We start from the raw sequence: 14,260 nt of genomic DNA, 5'->3' as shown, positions 1-14,260 counted from the left end.
GACATAAAAACTGCTACTCTAATTACAGATTAAGCTATTATTTTCCTAATGTGTATTTTCCTAAAGTATATATTTATTATTTTTATACTAAATATGTATTATTTTCTTAAGATGTATTTTTATTATGATTTCTACCTGATAATGAAAGCGGTCATTTATATATAGTAGCAATATATCATTGTTACTGATAAAAAGATTTAGTATAACCTCCTTACATGATGTGTTCCTATTTCGACCTAATATACTGGGCATTACGGGGAAGCAGAAAAAGAGGTGACTTAGGTCGTCTAGTTGAGAGAACATACCTTGAATACAGTACTCTCTTGCCTACAGCGTTAATTCCTTAATTATCCAGTTAGTTAATACATTTGTAAAGTACCTACTGAACCTCAGATATTTTGCAGAATGCTGAAAAAATGAAATTAATCAATTTCAGCCCTGCCCACCAGGAGCTCACAGTCTGTACACAAAGAGAGAGAACACACAACAGTTGTCGTCTTACATCTGAAAGAGACATCAGTCATGAATCCAACCCACTCTTATTAAGCACTTAATATACATTATAATGTCTCACATGATACCATACGGTACTTCAATATAGAGGCCTGGCCTTGCCCTATAGGGCTCAGAACTCAATGGAAGTTCGCTACCACGTCAACACGTGCTTAAGCAGAACAGGACGGACAAACGTCTGGGCGGCACGCAGAGGAGGGCCCCGAGCTGTGTCTTGGCTCCTTCAGCGGGGTTTCTGCGAAAGCAGGATGCTAGCACAGGGCAACCCATTTATAGGCAGCCACACAGTACGACATATGGCTGCTTCTAAATGAGCCACCTGGACTTTCCACAGGGGTGCATGGGTGGCCGCAAACAGCGCATCATGATTGCTTGTGGGCACGTCTCTGTTTCCCAAATAAAAACAAACATGCACACACAGATACACTTACACGAAGGGATATCCAGAAGTACAGTGAAATGACTTCAGCCAAACACTTTCATATTTAACTACACAAAATGTAATTTGATTATTTTAGAATACATTGCAAGACAGTGGTAGTTTTTAGTCTTCTTACATGCAGCATAATATAAGAAGTAACTTCCTCTCTGGAAATGTCTGTTTTTTTATTGTATGTCTAGGAATGAAGTTCAAAAAAATAAAACTCAGCATGCTTTCATTTTAAATTCTGAAACTCACTAATTGCTTAAAATACCTTGACTTTTCCAAGTATCTAATTAACTACTGCTGATTCTTTAAAATTTAGCCATGGGAGTTTGCAGTTCTGGAGAATCTCCATGGCCATACCCAAAGTTAAGAAGAACTGAAAGTTTTTTACAATACATCCTTTCATAATTTAATATCAAAACAGGGTAGAAATTAAAACTAGATTGAATACAGATTTTGACAGCTTATGAAAATAAGTATCGATATAGAACCAATACCTAGACAAAGAGGCAATGAAAGACTTCTGCCACTGGGTCTATCACAAGCACCATGATTAGATTATAACTGCACATTTTTTATAGACCAAGACTCCCTTTAAACAATGTTCTTTTAAAGCAACTTGAGCATTCCTGTGAAACTGAACTACATAATTTTTAATGGTAGACATTTTCTAGATTATTTTTTTTGCCATCTTGCTTAAGAACTACTAGATCCACTAAGTGAAAATGGTGGGTGGGGAAATGGGAGGAGGGAAATTAAGAGCACATCAAGTTAACTTTTAATACAGTCATTTACTAGCTGTAGAGGTTTCCAGTGTATCATTTTAATTGCCATTGTCTAAGACTTAATGACATTTATGTTTGCGTTTATTGGCTTTTATATGAGAATACCCAGACTGACAATACTTTTTTAAAAAAATTAATAGAGAATATAGAGAATAAAATTTTCTTTAATAGTGAAATACAAGCTGTGGCTAACTCATTGTTTTCACCCATGGATCTCAGGGTCTTCTATGTGCTGAAGAGCCAAATAAATGGAGTGGGCACTGACTTCACGTGTGCATTTCCATGAGATGCGGTGAATGTGAAGGGGCAGGACATGGAGCTCAGAGAACATGACATACACTCTGTGCCTTGTGATGCATTAGGCAGTCCTGTCTATGCTGTCCTGTTTAATCCAAAAATAGTCTTACAAAATGGTTAGCTGCAGGATCCTAAGCAAGACAGATGGGAGAGTTTTGTTACAGCCCAAAGGAATGGCGGCAGCCCAGAGACAGACACGCTCCTTCTGGGGGCACAGCCGGCGGTTTCCTGCCCACAGCGTGAGGCGTGTTTCCTGAGCCGCTGAGTGGCCCTGTGTGGCCTCTGGCCCTCCCCCTGCTGAGTCCTGACTAGCCCCGGGTTCCGCTGGTCCTTCCCCTGGGAGCAGGGATGCGGGACTTAAGACACATTCTGACAAACTGGAGGAGGAGACACAGGACTATGTCTCTCCTCATTGCTAAGGAAGATTCACTTGATTTTTGCCAAAAAATGTAATAAATAATGAATGAAAATCATTTTGAAAAGTCCCATGGGGGATTTAATTCTCCTTTGCTGATAAAATAACTGGGTCATTTCTTTTCCCCAGAGCCAAGTCAAATTTACCCAGAACCGAAGGGACCTCACACTAGCCCAGGGGCAGAGGCCCGCTGCGAGCACTGCTCACCCCTCTCTTAGCGTGAGCTGCTAGTCCAAGCCAAAAAAAGAGTCTCGGAGGGCGGGTAGGGCGCCCCTACCGGACACGGTCTAAGACTCCAGGCACAGGCAGCAGAGTGCCGACAGAGGAGGCACGCCGCCGGGAGGGGCACCGAGGCCGTCCTGACCAGGCTGCCGGGGCTGCCTGCGCTCGGGCACCAGCCAGAGCGGGAAGTCGGGGGGTGCCGGGGGCGTGGCCTCACGCTTCCGGAGCCCCGCACTGGTAAGCCTGCCTCCAGTTCCCTGCCCTCTGCCTGTGTCTCACAGGCACACTGACGCTTCTTCCCGCCTGCCCCAAGACGCAAAGAATTTCTAAAAAAGTAGAAGATTGATGAGAATATGCTGAGCTCTCCATAAGCAGATGCTGTGCAAGTATAAGGGATCACCAACAATGCTTGGATTCACTGCTGCTCTTATTATTCATACAACGTTACTTTTATTATTCTACAGCAAATAAATACAAAGTGACTGTCAAGCCACATGCCAGAACACACCACCTCAAGCCACGCAGGGAGGCCATTGATTCCTAAGAAGTGACAGCCACGACCAGACCAGTACGGGTATGCCACAGCACCGGGAGGTGAGCGCCGCTCTGCGTCTGCCATCCCTCCCTCTTCCAAAGGACCACTGTGTGACTGATCACCGTCCATCAGCTGAACTGTGACTTGTAAGTGCCAGCCAGGGGGCACTCGGCTTGCTGCGAATCGTTAATAATGCCAGCCGCCTGACTTCAGGGCTGCAGCATGGTCTCCCGCCGTTGCACAGACGGAGGATGCTTGCCTGCAAAGACGTTTACATGCGATACAGGGCTTCCTGTGTGCTGAGTGTGATGGAGAACACAGCAGCCACAGCCGAATGCCAAACAAAGCAGAAGAGTAGCCAGCTTTGCGAGCAAAGTCGAGCCTAAGGACTGCCTCTCCTCCCACGTGGGCACCACTGCCACACCTCGCAGCTCGTCCCAAAGGTGCCCATGCTGCTGACACCTTGAGAGAACCTCTGACCCCCTCCCTTTCCTTGCTCCCCGGAAGCCCATGGCCGGGGCTCGCTCAGACGTCCCTGCCTTCTGCTGTGGCTTCTTGCTTGCCCAGCCCTGCCTGCCCCACCTCACTGCTCCTGCTGCCAGGAGGTCCGGGAGGGTCAACCAGAGCCCCGGGCAAGTGCTCCTTCTTGTCTCGATCTTGTCCCATTAGGATCGGATTCAGCCACTCAGCGGAGGCTTCCCTAGATACTCCTCTTGAGCGCTCGGTCCCCGCCGGATGTCCCATGAGCCCTACCACACATACGTGATAAGTGCTGTGCTGTGTGTTTTTTATTCTGTGGTGCTCTCCATGCACACCGCTTATGACTCCATTTAAAACTCACCCCCCTGGAGACAGAGACAGGATGGCGAATAGTCTGTTCACTGCATCACCTAAGGAAGTTAGGCAGTTAAAATAGAAACAGTGAAATGTATTCATGTTACTAAGTTTCATTAGTGCTTCCATGAATTCCAATTTGTCAATAAGTGCCTCTGATTCAAATAAATTACTAAGCTTCTAATGATTTGCAAGTGCTATTAAAATCATGAGAATAAACACATGCCTTTCAAATTTTAATACCCTGTTTTTAAAAATTTTGGAAGACTTAAATATAATATTCAATATTCAAATATGCAGTCAGTGAAATTTCAGAATGAATTCAACAGTATTACTTAACAAACCTAGGATTTCATATTTCTCCATAAACTGATTTTCCACTGAGGGAATACCAGTGAGCTCTCATTACATACCAATGTGGAAATATTTAAACGCATATTTATATAATAAAATGGATATTCCTTGCTTATTTTCCATGAAATTATTATTATATGAATTTCAATACAGAAATTGAATTAGGGACAGAAAATAGTGTTGTTTCAGTCTAAGTGAATTTTGTTTGATGATGATAAAATGACAACAAATATTTCATGCATTTTTTTTTTTTTTTTACCAGAACCTGAACCACAGATTGAGTAGAAGCAGAGATTTTTTCTTCACTTTTCATGAATCATTTATTTTTTTTCCCATTAGAACCAATCTATGCCTTTAGGTCTGGGAATATGTCTTTTACATCCTAAAATTTCACTGAAATGATTAACCATTCAAATTAATAAAAATATACATGAAGAAACAACTTTTAGCATTTCTTTCAATTATTGTACAGGAGGGCAGATAAGCGAATCCTTCTCCTGAACAGACCCATTTCACAAAGGCCTTGCTTCACACTGAAGCGTTATCACTGCCCTAGAAGTTTCCAGCATGTCCGCAGCCTCTGGAATCTAATCACCCCTGTTCCTCAGCTGATGCCTCACTGACCAGAACGTATGTGTGAGGCTCCAGGAAATCAGTCCAGGCTGTATGGGCCCCTCCAGGCATCTGACCTCCGGGTGTGGCTGCGCTAGGAGTCTGACCTCAGGATGAGCAAAGGGCCAGCTCATCCCCCAGCCACAGGTCACGCCCACCCCCACCTGACCCACAACCTCAATCTACCATGGAGGCATTTTCCTGCTCCGTCTGCCTGCCATTTAATAAAGGAATTATGTTTCTTACTAACTTAATGACAAAACCCTGTCTCAGGACATGCTGGGATTCCTGCATGATGGCCCCTGTTCTGTTGTGGGGCTGCTGGCACCGAACCTACCCTGTCAGTCAGTGCTCAGCCCTTGGAGTTCACTCCTTTATAGTCCAGCCATCAGTGATGCTGTAAAGCAAGAGGTTTTTAGGAAATCTGTCACATTTTCACCTCTATTGCCTTGCTTCCATTGGCATTTCCTGAGAATTGGGTCGCACAATGTCTAATGAGCAAATTCTAACTTCCTTTGCATCCATGATCTATGCTACACTTGTGGCAGGTTAAAACTTTAAACTGAACACCAACTGATGTCAAAATCGTATCATCCCCCAATGCCTCCCTCTGCCCACTGCAGATCTACCCTCCCCGTTGTCCCAAGCCAGTGGGGCACAGTCACCACATTCAGACACACCGCACTGCCGTCCACCCCTCTTCTCATTGTTCACATCCAACCCCTGGCCTACCCAGCGGTTACAGGGAGCTGCAAGGTAAGCTTTCTTGAAATCAACACAAGAAAAAATTACCGCCATTTCAACAGTTAAAATCTCTCTGACTTTTTTCCACTTTCATGGAATTTCAGAAGAGAGGTCAACAGCCACCACTTACAGAGGAAACATATATTCTGTGACATGACAAGCACTGCAGCAGGCAGTGACAGAACTCAGAGCCCTGTCCCCCGAGGCCTGGAAGGTGCCCTGGGCTCCCACCGAGTAGGTTAAAGTGCTGGACAGTGAGCCTTCCTCAGGGGCGTCTGCTGCTGACTGGTGGTGTGTCACTCTGGAGCCTTTGAATTCCAAGCTATGTTTTCATGTTCCTCATTCAGAAGCCTAGTGCTGGGATTTAACAGATGGCACTACCTTCATAGCAGTGTTTTCTGAAATGGTTACTTAGTTAAAAAAAAGGTAAGTCATTTGATGATGTAGAGATCCAAAGAACCTTCAAATATCCTTAGATCAAAACTCGTGGAGTGGAGAAAAATAGTAATTTCGCATCTGAATAGATTTATGGCCTTTTTCTTTTTACAGCATTATTAAGAATGTGATAATACATAAAAAGAAATAGCAAAATCAGAAATAAAATGACCTGTGACCTACTACCCAGTGTTTCCTTTCAGACAAGGCATGTAAGTCTGAGACTCTTACCTCCCTATGAATGACCTTCTGTAAAAACAATGTATCTGTGACTTTGACTAATATAATAGTTGTTGCTTTTTATTTCCCTCTGTCTTCACTCTTCCCATAAAATGTTATTATTTCATAGCATTTGATGATCTCACCTATCAGCCTGCATTTATTTCACACTCAAGTCATATGCTTTAGTTTAAGCCTCATAATTAAATTACTGGTGTTGCCCTTCTTTAGGTCCTTTTGTCTTTCTCAAAGCACCGGAGGCCAACAGCACATGCATCAGCTCTGAAAGATGACAGTGAGCAGCAGTGTGTCCACTACCAGACTGTCACAAAATAGAAGGAGTATCAATCATAAAATAAAAACTATTTCACCAACTCTACCACATGGAAAATCATGCTCAGCTAGGCTGACTGCTGCAGACCGGTACACACATGATCAGTTGTCCAGATTCGGAGGGCTGAGATGTGGGTCCCCCAGGGTGACCCACGATCCCGTTAGGCGAGTCCCACACAGCCACAGATGCCGAGCATGTCAAGGTCTCACTGGAATTTTAAAAACACTGTAAATTATCCTTTGGTCCCTGTGATGCTCTCACGTCAACAGGGCAGTGAGATGACAAAGTGCCCCATCAGAGGGCCAGGGATGGGAATCGCATCCCCACCTCTGCCCCTGCTTTGCTCTCTGACACTGAGTTAATCAGTCAGGCCTCACCTTGTGTGGCTTCCCTTTCTTAGAACGGGGCCCTTCCTCCCTCTGAGAAGCGGCTGGAGATTCGGGGCCTCCTCCCGGCAGCCCAGGTCAGGTGTCTCCGTCCGCACCACAGCGCAGCTTTGCACTCACGGCTGGCCACCCACCTCCCAGTGGCTATGGGGTGGCCGCAGAACACGTTCAAGGCTGCCTGTGTGTTTACTCCCGTCAACACCCGGAGCCTACAGTATTCTTCCCCCAACACTTGTGGGGAAAGCCATTCCTATTTGTCTTAGCCCAGTGCAATGCTCGCTGAGAGCCGGGTCCCTGCACAGCACTCCTGCACAGGGTGCTGCGGGCCCTGGAAGCCGAGCCTCCTGCGCAGAGGTCTGTGGGCCCTGGAAGCACTGCGGCCACGTCCGTGGTCACATGAGGCTGGGGAATGGGAAATGTGAAATCACTTACGGAGGATAACATTCATGTGAAATCAGTGAGGCTGCAAGGGTACCCAGAGGTAGCCCCGGGCATTTCTAATCCAGGCTATCAGTAAAGAGTGTGAAAAACAAACTTGAATCTGTGGGATTGGATGGATGTGACAGCTTGCAAAAAGGCATCAAACCCTTTGTTAAACCCATAAGAGCCTTAAGGTCATTTTCTTACTCCTTTGAAATAAAATTACTAATGTCTCCTGTATTAGAGCTGCCTGGGCTCCATGACATGTCTGACTTGCACCAGAACAGACTAGAGGCAGGAGGAAGACAATGTCAGCCAGAACCTGGGGTGGAAAAAAAATCACTGAAATGGGGCACCTTTCTGGGGCATGCAGGTAGGAGATTATGGAGTCAGGGAGACAGGAAATGTCACCGTGCTCCAGAGGACAATGAATATGGGTCTTCTTGCCCAGGAAATTATCAGTACAGGGGGTTTAACCCAGCAGGTGGTCCTTGATAGCAGAAGTTGACTCTATGAGAGAGCTTCAGGCTCGCAAGGTGAATGATGACAGACAGGCCATTCAAGCAGGTGTTGTCATCCATGTGCAGAGCAAGTGGTCTCCAGCCCTGCAGGACGAGGACACGTTGGGCCAGAGGGACCACAGCCCGCCAAGGGGGGCGAGGCTGGGAAGGACTCCACCACGTAAGCAGTGGGAGACTTCTGATGCACGTGGGAACCGAGGCAGGGGACCGTCATGCATAGCACTTGGAGATCTGGGTGCACTCAGGGGAGCAGGGGCAGGAGAGGGTGGAGGCTGGTCAGGCACGGTTCTCTCTGCAGGCTGTGGGTAAGGGTCACACGGGAGTGAGGGCAACTCAGGAACCTGTCAAAAGCAGGAATCTGCTCTTAAATCGCTGCTTCTAAGATTCAACACCAATGACAAATCCCTTCACCCACTTGCTTTACATGCAAATAAGACTTGTGCAGGAAGCCCTGGCGCCATCAGATGGTGGGAGGCAAGGCCTGTGGGGACGGCTCCGAGGCTCACTCAGCTCCCACCTTCAGGACGCCTCAGAGTCTGCACGTGGGGCCTCTGTCAGGGTGGGGACGACAACCCTGAGGGACAGACCAGTGCCCCGACAGATGAGGGCACCTCAGGAACAAACCACAGAAAGGGGCTCTGCATCCTGTCTGATTTGCAAGAACGGAGTCATTTAACGATGAACCAAAACATATCGTGGAGATTTAAAAGTATGTGTCAGCAATCAAATTGTATACGTCCTCATTTCATAAATCTTTATCAGTAAGTGCGTGTACACACATTTTTAAAAATGGAATTATCTGAAAGAGAATTAAAACAACATTCTTAAACAGGAAAATGAGAGACAGACTCCAAATGACCCCAGTGACCCCACCATTATCTGGGAGGTCCAGAGTCCCTCCCGGCCATGGCTGTGCGCAGGGTCTGTGACCCGCTTCCAGGCCCTGGGATAAGGCAAAGGCGAGGGCCTGTGGTGGCTGTCCTGGGGGCCCGCGGTCAGCTGACTGTGAGTCCATTGGAATGGAGATGAGCGAGCCTGACTTTACTGGATGAAAGCCCTGGAAGGACAGGCCGTTCATGAGGCCTGGGAGCAGCAGCTGGGCTGCGACTGCCCGGAGATCACGGGAGCTGTGGCCTGGGACCCCACCACGAGGAATGGAGCCCGGCATGCGAGCCTGGGAGAGCACAGGCGGTTCAGCGAGGCTGAGGACCTGGCCAGCCTTGACAGTTGCCTCCTGGGCCCCCAAAAAGGCCCCCCGAGCCACCGCCTGACTCCTGCCCCACAGACACTGAGCAACCAATGTGTGCTGTGCTGGGTGCCAGTCTGCAGTGCTGTCACAGGACAACAGAGAACTAATGCCCAAATAACTGCCTATTAAACACCTTTATTAAAATTACCTAGGAGCTAACTATGGGAAAAGCAAGTAATTATTTGTTAGCAAAAAATTAGAGAGCAAGTAAGAATTACTTTTCCAGCAGTTTTATCTGCTGAAATAATGCCTATTTGAGAACAAAGTCTTGCTCTGTAAACGCTTATTTACAAAATGCCCCCGATACTCTATCACATGAGGAGACACCAAAGTGGCCTGTAACATTTGCCACCATTTTAATCCTCATTGAAATAAAGTCTGCCAGGGTCAGTGTGGATGCATGTTGCAAGCTGGCTATTTTCTTGACTTCATTCCATATCTCCCTAAACTTTACAGCTTAACTGTAAATAACTTTTAAAACCTCCTATGGAATGAAACGTTCCCTCGACACGCTCTTCTAGAATATCGCACACTTTAAAGAGGGAGAACGTGGCAAATACTCTTGGAATCACAGGGCTGACTTTACTTTAAAACAGTAATGCTTGCAGACATGTTTGGGGACTCTGTGGATGTAATTATTACATACAGAATTAGAGCCTAGAACTTGACCTTGCGAACTTCCACTCAGCTTGTATAGCATTTCCAAACTGTAGTTGTCAGAAAAAAGGTGGGGAGGGATCAGGTATGAAATGAACATGTCATGTGAATTTACATCCCATTCACCATCAGAGAGGTGAAGGCACCCACAGTTCTTGCTTAGAAGCAGGCAGACCTGACCACACACACGTTACACGAGGTGATGGCTGTATAAAAACCGTGCTTTAACAATTCTGCAACATATACAAGTGTTAGGCCATCACCGTGTACACCTGAAGCTTAAAAACACTGCATACCGATTCTATCGCAATAAAGCTGGGGGAGGACAGCCAAGGGACAGGCAGAGTGACTCCCGATGACTGGGACGGGGGGTGGGGACGCCCAGGGCAAGTACACCCTCCTCATCAGGACTTCATCCAGTCCTGCAGAGCATTAGTTCTCATTACCAGTCGGTGATCCCAAGGACCCCTCCGGCAGCTTCCACCCGGCCCTCTTCTCCTCCTCCCGACTTGTTTACGGGAACGGATGCTCACGGACTGTGTGCGCTCTCTGAGCTTGCAGTGTCTCTTCCTCACCTGGGAGCTCAAGGAGACAACCCTGGGGTTTCCTCCCTGGCCTAGAGAATAAGTTCACGCCCAGCGCGCCCCCTCAGTTACAACAGTGCATTTAGGGTCGGCGTCTTTCTAATCCTCTCAGCTTGCTCACACAGCTGCCAGCTGCCCCGGCCACGGCTCCGGGCTTGGACGTTCTCCTCCAGGGGACGTGCTGCAGCGCCCCCAGCATCAGTCACTTCTGTGACTCCACCAAACCGCGAGGAAGGGTCTCCATCAAGGTGGCTGCGAGCGGCCAGCTGCAGAGGAGCACTTTCCGCTTCGGACACAGCACAGAGGGGCCTGGCGGCTTCCCTCCGGGTGGGGGCAAGGGCTGCGTGGGAAGGACAGGGGGAGCGGAGTGCAGGCAGCCTTGAGAGGTTTGGTCAGGGGCAGGGGAAGGGCAGGCCCCTGAGCATCCCTGTCTCTCTACCTCCAAACAAATGTGGGTTCTGTCAGTGTCCCCCAGTCAAGGTTCATCTCAGTGGAACTTAACTATAAGCCGGAACTTAAGAACAGAGAAGTGTGATTTAACTGTTGGGCCAGAACTTATTAACTGTAATGCCAGGATGCCAACTTCCTAATTTGAGTAATGAATGGTGTCAGGCCCCATGCGGCACACATAAGCCACTGCCCTTCTGGGGGGAGCCACGCTACCGCCTCCGTTGAAATGAGCACACGGCCGGGAGGCCCGGAGTCAGAGCAAGGGAGCTGGGTGACCAGGGCCGCGTACTCAAGGGGGGTTCGCCTCCACGCAGCACCGCTTTCCCTGTGGGACTGGACGGACTAAAGCATCCGTTTGCTTGGCTGCTTTGCCAGATGCATCCTGGGCGGCCCCCAAAAGCTCCCTTTAAGGTCTGTCTGTTCTCCCATGGCAGCCCACGCAGGCATTCCTCCTTGCTGGGTCTCGAAAAGGGGATGTCATGCTCAACGTGAGTGGCAGGGCCTACTTGTCTCTGCAGTGCCCCATTCAAGGAGGCTGGGAGTCACCAGGAAGCCCTCCTCCCCTATGCTCATTACCCCCTGGTGGCACGGGAAGGCTTTCTGCAGGCACTGGAATTCTCTAAGAACTGGTGTTTATGCGACTGCCAGGATGCCATTCCTCAGCTCCCAGACTCCTATTTCCTTTCACTCCTCAAAACCACGGATGGCTCCACCTCGATGGTGACGGACCCCTCTCCTAGCTTGGGAAGGCTTCCGGAACCGGATTCCCACCGCTGACTTAGCCTGGCTGCTCCCCCTCCTCCTGCACCCCCGCCTCTGTTCACGTTCCGACTCCTCGCCTCATGGGCTCAGAGGGCACCCTCCCCACACCTGCACCCCGCCTGTCCTCCCCTGTGCAGACTCCAGGGCGGCTCTGTGAACTGTCCTTTCCTAAGTGGCTTGGGAGGGAGTAGAAAGCTGACCAACTTAAGATCCCTCCTCTTGAGAACCTCACCTTTTATTGTTGAGAACAAAAGTTGTAGAAACAAAATGTAAGAGGTTTGGGGACATAAAAGTTAAAAGTGTCTTTAGTCTTAGGCTTTATTAATTTGCTCAGGACGTTTTATAACCATTCATTATTTCTAAGCCATCTTTTAGGAATGAATATTTGATTCAGGTATTTGATCACACTGTGGAAGCTTGGGATTTCTTAAATTTAATTACTTAAGTGTTTAAACCCAAGAGTTTAATGCGAAGTTAATAATATTTTGATCACATGGCCGTTAGAACCACCAGCTGTGTATCACAAATGCCATCCCCCACCTCAGTGTGTCACAGCTCTCAGGCACTCTCATAAGCAAGACTTGCACCCAGCGAGTGTCTGCAGTTTCATAGAAGCAGAAGAGATCATTTGTCCAGCAAAATCGACTAAACTGAGTGCTAAATACAAACACTGCCAAGATTTCTTTCTATTGTTTTTAGAAGGTTCTACTGTTTTTAGAAGGTTAAAAAAAAATGTCTGTATGATTGGAATGTGCCTGCAAATAGGTTCACAGGTTCAAGCTTTCCCAAAGTTACTCGAAGAAATGGGAGGCACAGTGACAGGTCCTAAAGTTCGTGTGGACACTGGAGACACACGGCGGTACAGCAGCACATGGTGCCTGGCCAAGCGCCGCTGATGAGGGAAGGTGGGCACAGCGCACACCACACAGCCTCTGGTTTCACCCAGGCTCCTGTGCTCAGAGCATACGGACTCCTCAACTGCCACTGGGAAAATCAGGCGAAGTCAGACGCTGGAAACAAATTCACAACCTCCTTCAGGATGAATCCAGGAACCCAAACTCCAGAAGGCGTTTGTCTCTGTCCTGTCACGGCCAAGGGCCAACAGAACAAGTGCTTGCACATCGAGAGGCCCTCTGGCGGCGGGCAGAGCAGGAGAGAGCGACTAGGGTCAAGAAAGTCATGAGACATGAACGCGCACAGCATGGCATGTCTTCTAGGATGCAGCGTGGGGTCTCACCGAGGGGACCGCCAGGCTTCGGGTCCCAGCCACGCCCAGCAGAGGTGAGGTTCCCAGGCCAGTGAGGCATGAAGAAGTATAGGAACAACGGCTGTTCACAGAACTTCCCCATTACGATAAACTCACTGATTCTATAATGCCAATCGCTGCGCATGTATTTTACATGCAGTATGACTAATATGCCTTCTGTTTACTGAGTCTCCAATATGGCTATTTTCATGAGAGTGAAAAATTGGTTTTCTTATGATGTCAGTAGCTAATTCTATTTTTGTCCAGTCTTATCATTCTTCAACTGTAATTCTGCCCACCAAGGGGGATCTGAGGTAACTAACCTTCCTTTTCAGTACCTGGATTGGCTCTGTTTTCTGGGATAATTAGCATCTTTGTAGGTCTTCCCTTCCTTACTGTGAAATGAATCAGTCAGTCTTGATGGTCACTAGCAAATGTCCGTACTCAAAGATCCAGAACTTTTCACCTCCCATTCATCACAGGTGCTGTCACAAAGACCGAGCCCCAGATTGGTAAAGGATTGGCTGTCTTGTATATTTTAAGCAGTTTAGTTGGATGACTGCTGAATTTTAATTAGTTATCTGCACAAAATAGCTACATTTTTTTACTTGTGTTTTTTTTTTTGGAACTAAAAATGCTGAAAATGGAAGTTACCATGTTGCAAAATTCTCTTTTTGAAAGCGCTGTTTCTTCTCCCCCTTTACCTTTTTATCCTCCTCTGTCTCCATATTCATATTTAAAGGTATTTTCTGTATTGACTCAGATCAATGAGGGGGCACTATGAAACGCTGCTTAGGGCTGAGCAATGACCGGCCCCGGCTCCACCAGGCCAGACCCCTGGTGACAGAGACAAATACTCGGATCATCTGTGTGCAGTTTTCCCATCGGGGATCAGTGTCAGCAAGAGCAGGCCTACTACACAGGGTCGCTGTGCAGACACATACACATTGTGAATCTGCAGGCAGGAATGATTATTTTACATACATGTAATGCATATTCTACAATACATAGAATCTAGTATATAAATGTGTATGATTATAATAGGAAAGTATCAACATGTGGTAAGCATTCAGAGACTTATGAAACACATCGAACATTCATTCTACATCTTTCATATGTACGTAAGTCTATGAATTTTTGTGAGTGTGCACTCTATCACAGTAAATATTTTTAAGCCCACATGCTCTTAAATGTCATGATATTTTCTTTTCAGGTTCAGCCATTTTATAATTAAAATATTGATACTTCTAAACAGATAC

The 14,260-nt window shown here is 47.3% G+C and overlaps 1 protein-coding gene across 4 annotated transcripts in view; it reads right to left on the bottom strand.

Annotated features, from left to right (window-relative positions):
- Positions 1–14,260, bottom strand: part of CSMD1 (CUB and Sushi multiple domains 1) — a 1,487,013-nt gene that overhangs the window by 213,803 nt on the left and 1,258,950 nt on the right. The window lies entirely within an intron of this gene.

The sequence above is a fragment of the Manis javanica genome, chromosome 12, assembly GCF_040802235.1.
Source record: "Manis javanica isolate MJ-LG chromosome 12, MJ_LKY, whole genome shotgun sequence".
In the NCBI taxonomy this organism is placed as follows: domain Eukaryota; kingdom Metazoa; phylum Chordata; class Mammalia; order Pholidota; family Manidae; genus Manis; species Manis javanica.
The sequence above is the reverse complement of the archived record's forward strand: the minus strand, read 5'-3'. Positions and strand labels throughout refer to the sequence as shown.